The sequence below is a fragment of the Saimiri boliviensis genome, chromosome 13 (genome assembly GCF_048565385.1).
Source record: "Saimiri boliviensis isolate mSaiBol1 chromosome 13, mSaiBol1.pri, whole genome shotgun sequence".
Lineage (NCBI taxonomy): Eukaryota > Metazoa > Chordata > Mammalia > Primates > Cebidae > Saimiri > Saimiri boliviensis.
Window position 1 is genome coordinate 45,425,472 of NC_133461.1, and position 19,271 is coordinate 45,444,742.

A 19,271-nucleotide genomic window follows, 5' to 3' on the forward strand; every position below is an offset into this window, starting at 1 on the left:
CTTTAGAAAAGCATCCATTAGGGTTGCTTACCTGGAGGTAGGGAAAGAGTGAGGAAGGGGTAGAAACCCAAACATTACTGCAAATTTATCTTCTGGTCACATATGTAACAGTCCACATTGTCCACAGTTTCCTTCCTGAAACTGGAAATGGAGTGGATTCAGAGAAAGCTGGACAGACAAACAAAGCCTCTCTCTAAATACTTCCCACTGCTGACCTGGGGCTTCCAGACTCTAGAAGGCCATCATAACATTCATGCCATTTACTTTCCTGGGCTGAAAAGTCCCACCCAGTGGAGCAAGGACTCAGGGAGACGAGAAGGGAAAGACTTCAAATACTTGAAAAAGAATATTTTTTAAGGAAATATTAAGGGCTAGTAAGACTGGGAAGAAGAGGGCTCAGGCATCAGACACATTTGCCATGTTTCAATAATTGCAAAATACTACAAATATCTATGCAGAATAAAATGCTAGTTTAAAGGACAGGCAGATGGAATGCTCTACTCATCCACACTTCTGGTCTCACCTGGGCAGGAGGGATGGAGGCAGCCAATCCTTTTGAACTGAAAACATTTGCTGCTGAGGCTTCTGCTATAGCTATTATTATTGTGAGCAATCTACTTCCGTCACAATGGAAAAACATACTGACTTATTCACCTGATCAAAACCATTTTGAATGTCTAAAAGCCATTAGGAAATAATTGAAAAGTGGGGGTCTGCCCCATTACACTTCTAGCGCTGTCTTGTCACCAACAGATTTGGGGTTTGTATTTTACATAAGAAGGAGACTAGGATTCTAGGTCTGCCCCTCAGTGAGGGGGAAAATGAGGAGGAGGGAGGTGAGTAGCAGGTCACTCATTTTTGCCTTTCTGACAGAAAGTGACATTTATCCTTACCACTCTGCCAGATTCCTGAAACTCTCATGTCTTTACAAAATATTTTTCTATTTAGTTGAATCAGGCAGCACAACTACAATATGTCTTCTCTCTGTGACTGCCTTTCACAGCCTCTGCCTTCACGAGACTTAGATGAGGTTTGGGTGATTCATGGCGCTTAAACTTCTCCAGAACACTTTTTCAATTGGAAAATTCTCCTAAACTGAATGCATCATCAGCACGGTTGTCCATGCATAAAAGAACTACAAGCAAAACAATGAGCACCATTTTTTAAAACCTACGCTTAAGCCAAGAAAAACAGTTATATCACAAAATGTTAAAAGACCTTATTTTTCAGTTTCCAGGAATCTTTCATGGAGAACATGGCCTATCTTTGTCTTAGAGCCCCTTATTCTAGGCTTTCTAAATTACAAATAAAAGAAATAGTTTATATTCAGTTTAGCTTGTTTTCAAGTTATTAACATGATATATAGCAACATAAGTAATGCCACCTGCTATATTTATGTAGAACTGATTATCTCTCACCCTCATTAATTCTTTTCTGCATTCTCTGGGGAAATGCTTAGAAGTTTTTTGCACTTTTTAGGTGGTTTTCTCATTATTTTTATTTTTTTATGTATTAAAGAAGAAGAAAGTCCTTTAAAATATTTTAATGTAGAAGATAGTCTTTTGTGAAAACATAAGTTATACTGATAAGCCCCAAATCTTACCTGGAACTTCAAATTAAAAATATTTTCCTGTATTTTTAATTTATAAATCAGCATTTTATAATGGAAAGGGTGGCTTAGTAAAAGTTGAGAGACACAGTTCTAGTTCTTCTCATTATTGACTCAGTTACCCCAAGGGTAAAATGTGTATCAAATCCCAGTGTCAGAGATATTTATTCTTTCATAACAAGTAATTAGAAAGCATAACTATAAATCAAGGAAAGCAGTGGAGAGCACTGGTTAAAAAACTGACTGTACAGGATTGAATCTCAGCTTTACCGCTGACGAGCTATACACATCATTTCTCCATCTATAAAATAGTATGTTCCAGGTTTATTGTGAGGATTAAACAAGTAAAACATATGCATCTGTGCCTGGCACACAAATGAACACTCAGCATGTGTTAGGCACTATCAATATTGTTTTAACTGATTTCTGGAGGGTTTTTTAAAGGGAAATACGTAGCCCTCATCCTCAGGAAGCTTACAGTCTAGTGTGAGACAGATCAACAGAAGAAACGAATGAAATAATTCTTACCATAGAAAACAATGTAAGAATGCAATGGCACACACCTGTGATCCCAGCTCCTCAGACAGCTGGGGTGGAAGGATTGCTTGAGTCCAGGAGGTTGAGGCTGCAGTAAGCTGTGATCAGACCACTGCACTGCAACCTGGGTGACAGAATGAGATCTTGTCTCAAAAAAATGAATTAAAAAACATTTTTTTTAAATAAAGCTATGTAGGAATGACTTAAGTAAACTCCACTTGCCAGGTTCGGTTGAAAAAAACTAAAGCTACTTTGTTCTTCCAAAGTTATGTTTGAATCCACAGGGTTAAACACATGCTGTTGCATTGTGTCTTCTTGCAAAAATGAACATTTTCACATACATAAAAATGCTAGAAATTTTTATAATAGGACTTGAAATCAGAAGACATGATATATAAGTTAGAACTCTTATTATATGGAAAAGAAATTCAAATCAAATTCACTTAAGCAAAACGAGAATTCATTGCCTCATGTAGCTGAGAAATCAGAGTTCAACTCCCTTACCAAGGTCAGTATCTCCCTCTCCCTCTTTCTTTATTCAGTGTGTGCTTCCTTCTCCGGCATGGTCTCTGCCAGATGGGACCAGAAACCTCCAGGCTCACGTTCTCCCCTCGGAATAGACTCAGCATGAATAGAACTCCTCTGCCCATGGGCTCCAATCAGAGCCTCCATGTGACTCTGACTGACCTAATTTGGGTGCCAAGTCCATTCCTGAACCAATAGGAGGATGAACTACTCTGACCAGATTTTGGTCACATACGCACCTTTGGAGCCAGGGGTGAGGTCATTCCCATCAGAACCACATGAAGCAAAAAGGAGGATCTGGCAGTTCCCACAAGGAAAACGATGAATAGTGTGATCTATATTCAGAAAGAAAGTTCAAGACCCAGATATAACCTTAAAAGCTGTCTAAGGTTGGGAGAAATCCCAGAACCTTCCTGAATTTCAGTTCCAACATCTGGAGAGAGTGCATGTGGAACTAAATTATTTCTATCTCTATTATCATTCTACCTTTTGAATTTTCTAACTCTATTTCCATTCTTTTCTAGGAAAATGACTAGTGTAGGGCATGTTGAAAGATATTTGATTCTTAGAAATAAATTATTCTGCAAGAAGTTTTTATGAATTTCCCAAATGGAGCTGTGATACAGAAAAAATAAAGATGAAATGAAGTTGGATCTAGGTCTTGGAGTACAACTTCCTCATGGGGTGGAGCAGGGGAAGGGTCATTACAATCAGAGAAAATAGGTACGATGTCCTGAGACAAGAAAAAGCATGAAAGCCGGGCATAGTGGTATGCACCTGTAGCCCCAGCTACTTGGGAGGTTGAGGAGGGAGGATTCCTTGAGCCTAGGAGTTCAAGACCACGCTGGGGAACATAACAAGACCCGTATCTCTAAAAAACATGATACAAACGCATGGAAAAAAACTATACTCATGGTTAGGAAGAATCAAAATTGTGAAAATGGCCATACTGCCCAAAGTAATTTATAGATTCAATGCTATCCCCTTATGACTCAAAGCCATAATAACACTTTGGAGACTGCCATTCCTAATTAAACCCAAATGGGAGTTTTCTGCTCCTTTTCCACATTTGAGTATAGATACTACTTCTTCCAGGAAGCCTTTCTTGATCTCCCAATCATCCCCATCCAAGTTAAGGGACTTTTCCAAGTATTCCCAGAGTCTCTGCCCTTCGTCCATCATAGCACTCACCTCACTGCATGATAATGGCCTATCAGTCATCTGTCTCGACCACCAGAATGTTGGCCTCTGAGGACCATAACCATGTTTAGCATGTTTACTATTATCCCCTAAATGCTTGATTCAACATCTGTCACACAGTGAGCACTCAATACTTCTTGAATAATCAAATCAACATATGAATAAACAAGTAGGAATTTAGAGAACTGCTGCCAATCAATCACCATTCCACAATTTATAAACATACAGTGAGTGCCAGCTATGTTTCAGGAATGATGACAACGTTGAATTTATACTTTAAAGGACAATAATTATCATCACTTTTATTCTCTTACCAAAATGAAATGGCATTATAAGAAATACTGCCTAATAATTCAGAAAGTTGTTTTTTTAACTAGTTATTAGATAGTAGTCAGTTTTAGTCTTCCCTAGAGGGTCATCTTTGGAATGCCAAAAACAAAATGCTTAGAAAGACCATAGATAAAAATAAGCTGTCGCAGCCCCATGCGGAAAAGGCTACCCCTAGAGACCCAACAGAGGAGAGCCACAAAGCAAGGGAGCTCTTTTTATTTACTCCTACAAACTTTATCACCATTAAAGCTTTTTGTTTGTTTAACACTCTGCCTTGCCAGCATCTGTCATTAACACAGTTTTTATCTATTACATCTAATGTAAAGATCACTTAACCAGCAATTGAAACTTTGTATCAATATAACTGGAGACAAGAGTCTATAGAGTATAATAGTATAAAATGATCAGTGCCTAACAAAAGGCAGGGGCTGGAAGACTGGAGTGTAGATGGGATTCAACAACCGAGTTTTACCATCCCGTAGAGGAGTGTGGTTTTAGGTGGAAGAAAATAGAGCAACTGCTAATTAGAAAGTGGGAGGATATTTAGGATTGCAGGGATATTCTAAGTGAGTTGATATTTTGGTATATCTGGGGTCTGCAAGGAAAGTATCAATGAAGAAGAAATGATTGAAAATATAGAAAAGAGGGAGGAAGAAAGCCAGAGAATAGTCCAGGGGGCTCCACAAAGACAGGAGAGTGGACATACCTAGAAAGCCACCTACCTGGGAAAGTCAATGGAATCAGAGACTGCTGAGCAATGAACACATCCTGACAATACTTAGATCTAGTCCTCCAGGGTACCACTTCTGATCCAAGATTCATAGAACCCAGGGAGACCAAAGATTAGTACGGGGTCCAGGAATTCAGAAGTGAGCTAAGCATTATAAGCTGATAAAATAAACACTTTTTCCCACCTGGACTATTTATTTAAAGTACATGGATCTTGTTGTGAATACTTCAATACAAATGCACTTAAAAGTATAGTGAATTAGTTCTAATGTGGACATAAGGTGCTTCTCCTTTTTTTAACTTTAAAAGGCATCCTTATTACTCTGAAAGATTGGGAGTTTGCGTCTAGATAATGTGGAATCATTAATGATTCCTGAAATAGGGAATAACATGATCACTGCAGAGTTTTTTCGAAGATCCATCAGTAGCAGATCAGATAAACTGAAACGGGGAGAACAGAGGCAGCAGAGAGTCGTACCAACCAATCTGAAAAGCCCTGCAACCCTCTGCAAGCCTCTCACACCACCTCTACATACTGTCTCCTCCTGACATTTCCCGTCAGCTTCTGACAGAAGACAATGCTCCCAAGGATCTGATGTCATTTAAAATAGCAAACCTGGTTTTTGTTTTTGTTTTAAATGCCCTCTTTTTCTGAAGATGGAATCAGCTCCAGCATCTGGACAAAACCATGGGATGTGTGGTTCCATCTGGACACGGCTGTGCTCTGTCCTTCCTAAAGAGTATGTCTTAACTTTCGAGAATTCTGCTGGGAGAGCTGCAACAGCCGGCTCTGACTACAGCACCTGTGGCCCCCTAGTGGGGCCTTGGCGGCTCCAAGTTGTAATAAGATTGGCTGAGAACAAATGCAGAGAAAATAGTAAAACCATAGCAGGTGAATATAAGAATGTCTTGCAATGTAATGAAGTATTTTCTGTAAAAGGCCCATCATGGAAAAAAAATATAACAAACAATAACAGCAACAAAAGCTAAAGTTCAGACAATAACAGTGAGTTTAAGAGAAATTGAACTTGGCAACAGGAGAAATGCTGATAGAAAAATAAAGATTAAAAGAGCAACATCGTTCGCAAAGTGGCTATATGTCGAAACATAGATGACAAAACTGCCGTCCTAAAGAGGGAGTAAGAGTCTTTTCAAAAAGGGCTGGCAGCACAGTCTGCAAGGCTGAGGATCACAGCCGTAGCTTCACTGGGTCCCCACAGTCCACAGGATTTTCTTCCCTTGCTGTCACCCCACTAGAGTCACTGCTTGCTTAATTTGGAAACTTGGGGTTGCTTAGGGGAGGAAAAATAGTTGTTTTGTTTTGTTGTTTTTCTGTAGAATTTTACTATCTTTTCAACCAAACAGTAAAAACTAACAGGAAATGGTGATGCTTAGACCTGTTGAGTCCTCTGTGTTAATTACTACCTTCCAGACCGTCCCTTTGGATCAACATGCAAAGCACACTGGTAGCTGTTGGTGACTCACTGATAGTCACCAAGCTTGTTGGACCCCCAAGGAGCATAAACTGCATGAAACCTGGGAATGCAGGTTGGCACGTCATACCTAAGACCATGAGACCAGTAGAGAAAGGCCATTAATCTCTTCACCCCTCTCCTTACCCCACAGCCCCCACTCTGCACTCACCCTCCCTCCACTGTAAACTTAGTCTTCAGTTCAGGATCCTGCTTTGTCCAAAGAGGGAGAAATCTATCATACTCGAATATCTCATTCTTCCTTGTTGATTCACACCAATAAATAATCCTCACAGTCTGGGAATTCTTTCTTATCTTCAGCCAGAATCTAGGGAGGTTTTGTCCACCCTATTTCTTCTTTTCTGTGCTTAGGGAAGATATATTAAAACTAGTCATTATCTTTTGTGCAAGAGCCCTCTGTGTCAAGGGAAAATTAGATTTGCTCTTGATCTTAGAGAAACCACACATTTTACAGCTGGAAGGGATATTAGAAATCATCTCAAGCAACTATTCTCTCATTTTCACCTGCCCTCTACAACTTAGAGCATGAAGAAACTGAAGCCCAAAGAAGTTATGTGACTTGGTTAAGAAGACGCAGTGAGTTGATCAGGTTTTTCCAGGGCACTTCATATTTTCCCCTGGTTCCTTTAACATTTCCTCATGTATTTTTCAGCTACAAAGAAATGCTGAGCTTCTCTTGGAAGTAATGACCTGTACCCAGGTGATCACAAACCCTGTTGCACAAAGAGGCTCCCAAACGTGAGGGGAGGAAGATAACATATTAGGAATGGTGTATTAGTCTGTTCTCATGCTACTAATAAAGACATACTTGAGACTGGGTAATTTATAAAGGAAAGAGGTTTAATGGACTCACAGTTCCATATGGCTGGGGAGGCCTCACAATCATGACAAGATGAAGGAACAGCAAAGGGACGTCTTACATGGCTGCAGGCAAGAAGGAATGTGCAGGGAAACTCCCCTTTATAAAACCATCAGATCTCATGAGACTTATTCATGATCATGAGAGCAGCATGGGAAAAACCCACTGCCATGATGCAATTACCTCCCACCAGGTCCCTCTCTCGACTTGTGGAGATTATTACAATTCAAGGTGAGACTTAGATGGGAATACAGAGTCAAACCATATCAAGTGGCAATACTGTAGCAAACTGAATTTCCTATGTCTGGTATAAAGGTGGCAACCCCGCAGGATGGTTAGTATCATCACTATTATTCAAATCAAAAACCATGACTCCAAGTGGCTAAGCAGCTTGTCCATGGGCCCCAGCAGGTAGGCAGCACAGGCAGCCTCTGAACTCAGCTCTGCCTCCAAAGTCTTAATAACACAGGAGATAAGGGTTGTGATTGAGAACACTGGTTGTTATTAAAAACATAGGACATATTAAAAGTGCTTTTTAAAATTAACAGAATATTTGTTGTTAAAGTATTAACTGCCTTACTCATAAGTTTCTGCATTGAATCTTCAAGGCTTCATGTAGAAGTTAATCTAAATATTGTCTCTTTTAGCCTATAAGATGCTGAGGAACAGAAATTATATTTTTTAGAAGAGTAGCATAGGCAAATATGCAATAACAAATACTACATTTTACTGGTCTGAAGTTGACAATGCTGAGTATAAAAGGAACATTTTCTACAGTGTCACTGTGCCCTGCTTGTGCTTATCACTGGACTAATTTTGCTTTTTAAACCAACTGGCTACATGGCTGGCCCAGATTCAGTCTCTATTCTGCCGTTACTGCCCATTACAACTACATGCCCTATTACACGACATATTTCATGTAGCCCATAGCCTTCCCGTTGTTTTTCAAAGGTTGTTTTTATTTCTCCTGCATAATTACACTACCTTTCACTGTCCATGTTTCCAGTCTCTCCTCCCAGTTAACAGGGTCGTTGTAGATTCTGATCTTACTCCCCAAGGATCCAGAAACCTGATGACTGTGCTGTCAAGCTTTGGAAAATGTCTCTCATTAACTGAAGTATTGTAATCAAGGCTCTTCTTGTTGCATGGAACATAAATTCTCTCATGCCAGATCAAGAAAGCAAGAGGGGTCTGTTCAGAGAACGTGAGACAATCTCACACTTGCTAAGGGCAGCAAGTAAAATGGACTCTTATTTCCAATGTATTATGCTGTGTGTATACTTATCCTTCTGCATTTAATGTCTCCATCTTCTGTATGTGATGGTTCATCTGAGTGCTGTTTCTTTAATATGATAAGCCTTTAGAGAGCAGAGATGATATTTGTTATTTTAGATGGGCTCCAAAGTCAAACATTTGTCTCCTGGGGCAGGAGTTGGGAATTGAAATGTGAGGCACAAAGCACTCTCGATCTCTTTGGAAAGTCTTTTCTTCTCTCTAATCTTTGCCATCATCTCTTTCTCGGATGTTATCTCTGCACCCTCTTCACCATCTTTAGCACCATTACTATCTCTTCGTCATTTCTTAACATCATCATTTTTCTTTCTCCTGCAGCTTTCCTTTTCTGTGGTCGGCCCACTATTCATTCCCTCAGCCCCTAAGTTTGTATGAACTTAAAGCTCTAGGGTTCAGAACCAACCATCAACAATGGTCTCTCCTTTCCTTCACTGCAGATCTCAACAGGGATGCTGACTGGTCATTGGTCAGCCATGGCATCAGCTGGACTTGGCTGAGAGTCTGTGCGTGGTAGCCACATGGGGAATGGTCGAGGAGAGAGATGTGTCTCCTATAGAGAGGCTCCAACCAGCAGCAGTGAGCCCAGTAGGTTCTCTAGAAGGAGGCAGAGCAGTATAGTCAATCAAATTTAACTGGTACATCTCCATGCCTTAGCATTTGTAATTCTAAAGGCACGTGTACATACCTGACACGTTTAAAGTATCCACATTAAAGCCATAATTACTTTTACCTCTACCCAACATTCCAAGAACACAGCCAGCTATTCTGTTCTGAGGTGATGACATGGAGATATTTTCTCCAAGTAAAATCTGCTCCTCCTGTAGCTCTATCTCAGTTTTTCACATTATGGATGCAATCATAGATTTAATCACCACCTCCAAACAACATTAACAGAGGAAAAACAAAACATCTATCAAAAAGATGGAGGAGAAAAAGAGAAAGGTCTACAAGATGGCACCAGTTTAAAGTGCTTATGGCTGGAGTGCCTTACCACTCTTCCCCACCCCAGACAAAGACACATACTTCGTTGCATCAGGACCCATGACTGGCATGGGAGGTGAGATGATCACATTACAGTAAGTTACAGGATAGGTTCAGCAAACCCCAACCACATCAGCCTATTGACATTTCCTTCACAAGCTAGTGAACTGCTGTAAATTTGATGTAGGAGGAGGACTGCCCACTGGAGGATTTCTCTTCTCCTTCTCCATTCTCCATCAGTGAGAGAAGCACGAGGGAGCATTCCCACCTCTCTAACACTGCAGCAATCCATTTTTAGAGATATAATGCTTTCTGAAGATTTGACTGAGACCTGGAAATTTCTTGAGACAGGAACCTCCCTGAAGTCTTGGTCTAAGTCAAAGGCCCTTGACTTAGCTTTTAGGTTGGCTTTCCTAGAAGCAGAGCCTGACATAGGGAATTTTTATTTAAGGGATTTATTGGACGAGCGCTCTCAGAAGAAGGGCAGGGGAACAGAGGGGGAGATGTTAGCATGTTAATCCCCAGAAGAAGTGGCTCTTATTTGTCTGAGGCAATTCTCTGACAGGATGCCAACAGCATCCATTCAGTGTCTTAGTTCAAACTCTCAAAAAAAGAATCTGAATCATTGCTGGCCAGGGCTATAGTCCTCCTGCTCCTTCTAGAAGCTGTGGGTGATGCAAGTGTTTTGGAAGTTGTGGGCAAAGCAAGTAGTGAAATCTGCAGATATATAATATAAATTAATGAATATTTATTTTACATCCATTTTATCTGCAAAAGACTGTGGGAGAAACAAAGGAAAATAGCACAGTTTCTGCCTTTGAAGAAGTTTTAATATAATTGGGGGGCAAGATAATCACACCTAAAAATAATAGCACATGATAAGAAACAGTCAGATGACTGTATCAGAAAATACATACTGACTGGGCACAGTGGTTCATATCTGTAATTCCAACATTTAAGGAGGCCAAGATAGGAGAATTGCTTTAGGCCAGGAGTTGGAGACCAGCCTGGGTAACCTCCATCTCTACAAGACAATTTAAAAAATTTTAAAGCTTAGTCAGGTATGATGACATGCACCTGCAATCCCAGTCCCTCCAAAGGCTGAGGCGGGAGGATCACTGATCCCAGGAGTTTGAAACTGCAGTGAGTCATGATCATGCCACTGCATAGCAGCCTGGACAACAGAGTGAGACCCTATCTCAAAAAAGGGAAGGGGAGGGGAGTGGGGGGGGGAAAAGGAAAAGGAAGAAGGAAAAGGAAAGGAAGAAGAGAAGGGAAGGGAAAGGGAAGAAAAGGAAAAGGAAGAAGAAAAGGCAAAGGAAGAAGCAAAGGGAAGGGAAGAGTACCATAGGAGTTCAGAATAATGATCAACTTTGTCTCAGAGAAACTGCTATGTGCCAAGCTAAGTGTAGGAGTTGGCAAACTTTTTCTATAAAGGGCTAGAAAGTAAATGGTTTAGTTTTTGTGGGTCACATGGTCTTTGTTGCAACTGCTCAACTTCACCATTATAGTGCAAAAGTAGCCAAGACAAAATGTAAACTAATGAGCATGGCTATTTTCCAATAAGACTTTATTTACAAAGTGGTGAGCCAGATTTGACCCATGAACCATAGTTTACTGCTGTGAACTGAATGTTTATGTTTCCCAAAGTACGTAAGTTAAACTCCTAACCTCTGGTGTGGCTGTATTTGGAGATGGGGCTCTTAAGAAGTGACTAAGGTTAAATGAGGTCATAGGGATGGGGCCCTGATGTGATAGGATTAGTGTCCTTATAAGAAGAGACATTAAAGGGATCTCTCTCCACTCATGCTCTCTTCCTTGAATTATCTCCCAACATCCAGGGGCACACATGGAGGAAAGGCCATGTGAAGACATAGAGAGAAGGTGACTATTTGCAAGACAGGAAGTGAGTCCTCACCAGAAACTGAATCAACCAGAGCCCTGATCTTAGATTTCCAGACTCCAGAAAGTATGAGGGAAAAGAAAAAGTTCCCTCAAGGAACTCAAGATTTAAGATACCCAGAGTGTGGTATTTTGTTATGGTAGTCCAATAAGACTAATACTTTCACTAACTTTTAGCTAAATGTAACTTAATACAGCAGTAAAGAGCAGAGTGCTTGTGCAGGGCAAAGTGTGAAATAAGTCAGAATCTTGTAGAGGGCTTCATGACCCCTTTACTCCAAAAGACAGTGGTCAATGCTCTTTCAGTCCTCTTCTTACTTGACCCATCAGCAGCATTTGAAGCAACTGATTCCTTTTTTCCTCCTGGTAATCTTTCTTCATTGGGCTTAGTTTTCCTCTTCCACTGGGTTTCTTAGTTTTCCTCTTCCAACTGTGATAGCTTCTTTTCCGTCTCTCTGATTGGTTATCCCCAGATTTCCAATCTCTTAATGTTGGAGAACTCCTGGACTCAGTCTTTGATCCTCTTCCCTTCTCATCCTGTCTTCACCCACATCCACTACCAAAAAAAAAAAAAATTACAAATGAAATAAAATAAGATAGTGTTTTCAGAGTTTAGAAGGCTTATGTAAATTAAACCCTCACTCCTTTTTAAAAGTGTCCATTTTGGGGGAACATGTGGTTTCTGGTTGCATGGATAAATTCTTTATTGGTGATTTCTGAGATTTTTATGCACCTGTCAACTCAAGCAGTGTACTATGTACCTAATGCCCTTCCTACCCTTCCCCTGAGTTTCCAGAGTCCATTATGTCATTCTTATGCATTGCATCCTCATCTTAGTTCCCCTCAGAAGTGAGAACATACAATATTTGGTTTTTCATACCTAAGTTATTCATTGGTCAATGGGCATTTAGGTTGACTCCATATTATTAGGTCCCACTTACACATTCCCACTTATATGTGAGAACATGCTGTATTTGGTTTTTCATTCCTAATTCATTGGTTGATGGGCATTTAGGTTGGTTCCATATTTTTGCAATTGTGAATTGTGCTACTATAAACATGCATGTGCATGTGTTTTTTTCATATAATGACTTGTCTTCCTCTGGGTAGATACCCAGTAGTGGGATTGCTAAATCGAATGGTAGTAGTATTTTTCATTCTTTAAAGAATATCCATACTGTTTTACACACTGGTTGTACTAATTTACATTCCCACCAACAGTGTAAAAGTGTTCTCTTTTACTACATTCATGCCAATATCTATATTTTTTATTTATGGTCATTCTCATAAGAGTAAGGAGGTGTCTCCTTGTGGTTTTAATTTGCATTTCCCTAATGATTAGTAATGTTAAGCACTTCTCATATGTTTGCTGGCCATTGGTACATCTTCTTTTGAGAATTGTCTATTTGTGTCCTTTACCCACTTTTTGATGGGATTATTTGTATTTTCCTTGCTGTCCTTTGTTGGATGCATAGTTTGCAAATGTTTTCTCCCACTATATGAGTTGTTTGTTTACTCTGCGGAATATTTCTTTTGCTGTACAGATGCTTTTTAGTTTAATTAGATCCCATTTTTGTTACTGTTGTTGTTGCATTTGCTTTTGGGTTCTTGGTCATAAATTCTTTGCATAAGCCAATGTCTAGAAGAGTTTTTCCCATATTGTCATCTAGAATTTTTTGGATTCAGGTCTTAAGTCTTTGATCCATCTTGAGTTGATTTTTGTATAAAGTGAGACATGAGGATCCAGTTTCATTCTTCTACTCTGTGGCTTGCCAATTATCCAAGCACCATTTGTTGAATAAAGTGTCCTTTCCCCACTTTATGTTTTTGTATGCTTTGCCAAAGATCAGTTGGCTATAAGAACTTGGCTTTATTTCTGGATTATTTATTCTGTTCCATTGGTCTAATATGCCTATTTTTATATCTGTACTATGCTGTTTGAGTAACTATATCCTTGTAGTATAGTTTGAAGTCAGGTAATGTGTTGTCTTCAGAATTGTTCTTTTTGCTTAGTATTGCTTTAAGCCCTTACTCCTCATTAAAATTTTTAGTGTGATAGAGATAGAAGCAATTTACTAAAATTGACAAAGTATATAAAATAGAAATATATCATGAACAGCTTACTTAAAAGTGAAATATTATAAAAATTCACATTAAAATTATAAACCAAACAGCGGTGCCTGCTAACAATAATTCTATTCCACATTATATTTTTAACTCTATATACTAATTTTTATTCATGAGAAAATAGTATTTTTATGCAGGTGACATAATTGCATATCTAAAAATGCTTAAGTAACTAAAAAACTGTGAGGACTGATAAATATAATAATGTACTAGATTTAAACATAAATTCATAGCTTTCCTATCTAAAAGCAATACTCAGAAACAGTAACAGGAAAAAAAATCATTGACAATTGCATACCAAGAAAAAACATAGCTAGAAATAATCTTTAAAAGCAAGCAAGAAATATAGACAGGAAATATTCTGATGAAGGACATTTTTAAGAGGAAGTATTATCATCATCTTGACTAAGATAACTCAATATTCTAATTGTTCTTAAATAATTCACAAAGTCCATATAATTCCAATAAAAATCTCATTGAGACTATATCTGTGGATCTGTCAAAATTATAAAGTTTATCTAGAAAAGAAAATTTACAAGAAAAGCCAACTATTTTGGGAAAAGAATATTTAGTCAAATTTGATCTATTGATTATCAAAGATAGTATTTAAAAACACTATAAAGTTATAGTAATTAGAACAATGTGATATTAAAGCTGGTATAGAAAGATTAATTAGCCAAAATCGAAATCCAAACACAGAGCCACGTACATATGAAAATTTAGTACATGATTATGATGGCACTTAATAATAATCAGTAAGTGGTTTGTTAGTGGTGGCAGAGATCTGAGTTACACCCAGTTACCAGAGGCGTATTCATATGGGTCTGTAGCAACTTCAGCTCTTGCCTCCACAAAAGAATTTGACTGTAGAACATAAAGCAGAAAAAGAGACTAAGGAAAGTTTTAGAAAAGGAATGGAAGTTTATTACAAAGGTTTTAGAACAGCAAGGAAAGTAAAGAACCCTGGAAGAGATCCAAGTGGGCCCCTGAAGGTCAAGGACAAAAGAGAGACAAAAGAAGCATCTTTAAACTTGATTCTGGGACTTTATAGGCTCACTTGTTTCCCATGATTCTTCCCTTAGGGTGGGCTTTCTGCCTGCAGGGCCTCCTTACCCTCGGGAATCCAGCACATGCAGTGTGTTTGGGCTTTGTAAGCACGCAGATCTGAGGTTTTCTTCCTTTTTCAGGCGGAGTGATCCAGGAAGATCATACTTTGCCATTTTTGTCTCTTAATTTATATGCCCAGGAAGCTGCTTCTCTCTGGGGCCTGCATTCAATTAACATTTTAATGTTAACAGGTGTGGACCATCAGAAAATGGCTCTCCCTGGCGCCCGCTGCCAATTTATCACTTTTAGAGATGCAACACAATAATTAACGAATCAGCACCCAACATTTCTAGTGGGTGGTAGGAAGAGCCCTCTCCTGCCCCACTCAAGCCTATCTACCTGTAACCATATTGAAACAACTAGCTAGTCATTTGGGGAAAAAATTAAGTTTCACCTGTATATTATGGAAGCCATAAAATTATTATTCCAAAAATGTTAAAAATCTCAAAGTTTTAAAACTAAAACATCTGTGTAAAGAATACTACATCTGTGTAGTAAATTTACCCAAAGAGAGGTATGACCTTTGTGCCAGCTCTTGGGAAGTAACCTCTAAACCCTTAAAATATCACTAGTGATTGGAGTGTCTTTGTTATTCATAATAGGTTCCTCAGACCACACCTGATAGTCAGATGACTCATGACGGATCCCTAGATAGTTTGAGCTAAAGAGTTAACTCAGGATGAAGACTGACCACACCAGAAAGACCAAGGTCATGATTAAAGGGTTGGGGCTTTGAGCCGCATGGTATCAGACTGATCTCCCCAACAGAAGGGATTGGAAATTGAGTTCAACCACATGGCCAACAATTCAATTATGCCTATGCAATGAAACGTCAATAAAAACTTTAGATATTAAAGCTTGGGTGAACTTTCCTGGTTAGCAACACTCTGAATATTGTGACACACCAGAACTGGAAGATGTAACATGATGAAAGAATTCACAGGGAGAAGATAACTGGAAGCTTTGCATTTGGACCCCTCCCAGACATCACCTGTGCGTCTCTTCTGGTTGGTTCTGATTTGTATTTTTTTGTTTGTTTGTTTTGTTTTTGTTTTGCTATACTAAAATTGGAATCATAAATATAGCACTTGGGGGGCATTCTGTGAGTCTTTCTAGTGAATTATTAAACCTGAAGGTAGCCATACAAACCCCTGAATATGTAGCTAGTTGGTAAGAAGTAAGGGAAGCCCCAGAGACGCCCAGACTTGCAACTGACATCTGAAATATGGGCAGTCTTGTGGAAGACTATGCCCTTAACACTGAGTTTCACAAACATTTTACTGTTATGGTTTGAATATGTCCCCCAAAATTAATATATTAGAAACATAATTACCATTGTAACATTACTAAGAAATGAGGCCTTTAGGAAGTAATCAGGCCATGAGGGCTCTGCCATCATAAATGAATTAATTTCATTATCACAAGAGTAGGTTAGTTATCATGAGAATTTGGTCCCTAACTTGTCCCTCTGTCTCTCACACTCACTTCTGCTTTCCACCACAGATGACCCTTGTGAGATGCTGGCACCATGCTCATCAACTGCCCAGTCTCCAGACCATGAGCTAAATAAACTTTTCTCCTTTATAAATCACCCAGTCTGTGGTATTCTATTATAGCAGCAGGAAATGGACTAAGATAACATCCAAAATAAAATAGAGGAAAACATTTCAATAATATTAGAATATACGAGGCCTTCCTAACACAACTCAAAATACAGAAACTGTAAAGAAAAAGGTAGACAAATCTGATTATATAAATTTACAAACTTTCTGTACCAAAAAAGGATACCATAAAATAAAATTATAAGATAAAGAACAGATGAGAAATATTTGAAACCCATAATAGACAATAAAATGTTATTAAAGAAATTTCCTTAAATCATAGGAAAATGACAACTCAAATTTTTAAATGGGTGAAATCTATGAAGAGGCAATTCATAGACCTACAAATATCAAAACACACACACACACACACACACACACACACACACACACACACACACCAAAAAAGTTATCTCTTCAATCATAATCCAAAACTGCAAATTAAGCAGTGAAATACTATTTTTTATTCTTTAGAATGGCAAAAAATAAAAATCTGGTATTGATAAAGACTTGAACAAAGCCAGAATCTCCTGAAGTGGTCAGTGGAAGATACTTTCTTTCAATATTTTTGCTCTCGAAATTTGGCAATATCTAACAAAATTTAAATATGGATACTTTCGAATTTTAGGAATCTATGCCATAAAATCACTCACATTGTAGTGTCCCCTTTCCCTCTCAGCTTTCTGTGTCCTGACCAGAAATCACAGAGTGCCTTGACCACTCTGTGACCTAACCAGCTGCAGAATTTTTGAACTCAAACTGGGGCCTTGAACATTTTCAGGCACTGATAAAGGTATCTATGTTGTCGCCCAAAACACTGGAAGAAACTAGTCCTGGACTTGTACCGAATTCCTTAAACTCTCACACAAACTTCACACCCTGACCCTCTTGCTGTAGACATACCTAGATAGAAAACCCCTTTTCTCTTGATGTACATCACAAACATTGCTGCAGGACTCTATATATAGGTTTCCCTATTAAGCGCTCTGGGTTGATTACCCTAGTATTTAGTGCTTCTTTCTTTGGAATCCGAACCAGCCTCATATTTGGTTTGGGGCATTGTCTTGTGAGAATTCTCCTGCCACCATTTTTGGGGCAATTCCAACTGCATGTTTGGAAGATGAAAACACACATATGCACCAAAATGTACATGGAAGTATGTTTCTGCAGCAGTTTTAGTTCCAGCAAAAACTCTCAACAACTTATATGCACGTGCCAGACACTGTTAAAAAAATAATGGGCGACATTCACATACACTCATGAAGAAAGCTCTCTAAGACATATTTTGTGTCACAATACAATATTTTCAAACATATTACACTTTCATAAGTCATATATTATCTATGTAACATAATGTAGGAAACGCTGTATTAAAAAAAAAAAAATCCTAAAACAATTCACCGCATTGTGGAAAGTACTGCAGTTTGGCCTTCTCAATCACCCTTACGGCCTCCTGCTAGCTGGAAAAGTTGAAAAGCTAAAAATCACTAGGATTCTGGATGTGAATGAGGCTCAGCATATTAGAGGAACTCAACAGAAGATTCGGGAGGTGGATGTTAGGCACAGGCAATTTCCCTATCATCTTGGCTGTCTTTTTTTTTTTTTTTTTTAAATTTTTACTTTTCTGAGACAGGGTCTTGCTCTGACACCCAGGCTGAAGTGCAGTGGTGCCATTCTCCTGGGATCAAGCAATCCTCTCATCTCAGCCTCCCAAGTATCCGGGACTACAGGCACATGCCACCATGCCAAGCTAATTTTTTTTTTTTTTTTTTTTTTAAAGACAAGATCTCCCTAGGTTTCCCAGGCTGGTCTCAAACTGCTGAGCTCATACAATCCTTCCTCCCCAGCCTCCTATAGTGCTGGAATTAAAGGAGTGAGCCACTATGCCCAGCCTTGGCTGTTTATTTTGGCAAACAAGGCTATCGAAACAGTTTTTCTTCAGAAATATTCCAGCTTCCTGATACTGTCCTGCAGTTATGGTGACAGCTGGTGCAATAGTGGTTTCTTGATTCTGGCTTTCTAATCTCATGGCTTAGAGCTACAGGTGTCCACCCACCTTCCAGCTTTCTGGATGTCAGGAGGCTGGTTCAGTAGTAAGAACTGTAGCAGCAGCAACTCCTTGAACTTGGGGTCACATCTACAATGATGAGTTGTTGAACTCGTGTTAACTCCCCTAGTGAGTCAGTTCTAGACTATTCTAGAACCCCAGCCTCTACTTATTCCTATATTACTTTCAGTGATTTTGTAAGCACATAAATCCCTGCTACAGTTTGAATGTTTGTCTCCTCCAAAACTCATGTTAAAATGTCATTGCTATTGTGATGGTATTGGGAGGTGGGGCTTTGAGGAGGTGTTTAGGTAATTAGGACTCTGTGGTCATGAATGGCCCAATGCTATTATCATGGGAGTGGATTTGCCTCCTTTTGCTCTTTCTCGAGCACCACGTGATATCTTCCATTATATATAATGCAGCAAGAAGGCTCTTACCAGATGCTGGATCTTGATATTGGACTTTCCAGCCTCCAGAACTATGAGCCAACATTTTTCTTGTCATTATAAAGTATCCAGTTTCAGATATTCTGTTATAGAGCACAAAATGGACTAAGATAGTCACTGTATTAAATCTCTTTATGTTCAGAATGCCTAGAGCATTTTCCATTTTCTGCATTGAATCCTTACTAGGTGAGAATAGGGAAATTGGTGCAGAGGCCCAAATCATTTCACATTAGGAAATACTCAGATGTTTCAGCCATATTTCATTTTGAGATACAATGCTTTAGGAAGTGAGTGTCTGCCTCAAGTTTCCCAAATATAACTGTAATACAATTTGGTTGGCTTCCTGAATGCCTCAAGACTTGGGATATCACCTAGAGGCTTGGTAACAATGATGTCCCTACTGGGTAGCAGGGCCTCTAGTTGGCTACACTGAGCTCATTGAGTTGATAGGTTTGGGAGGAGTGATGTCAACACAGAATTAC

At 39.1% G+C, this 19,271-nt stretch overlaps 1 long non-coding RNA gene and 1 pseudogene across 1 annotated transcript in view; both read right to left on the minus strand.

Annotated features, from left to right (window-relative positions):
- The window catches only part of LOC141580801 (WW domain-binding protein 11 pseudogene), a 252,146-nt pseudogene that overhangs the window by 154,336 nt on the left and 78,539 nt on the right, over positions 1 to 19,271 (minus strand).
- Positions 10,791 to 19,271, minus strand: part of LOC141580802 (uncharacterized) — a 105,411-nt gene continuing 96,930 nt past the window's right edge. The window contains exons 2-3 of the long non-coding RNA XR_012513131.1: positions 14,699 to 14,852; positions 10,791 to 12,014 (exon numbers count right to left, since the gene is read on the minus strand). This is a non-coding gene — a long non-coding RNA (uncharacterized LOC141580802). The remainder of the gene's footprint in view (positions 12,015 to 14,698; positions 14,853 to 19,271) is intronic.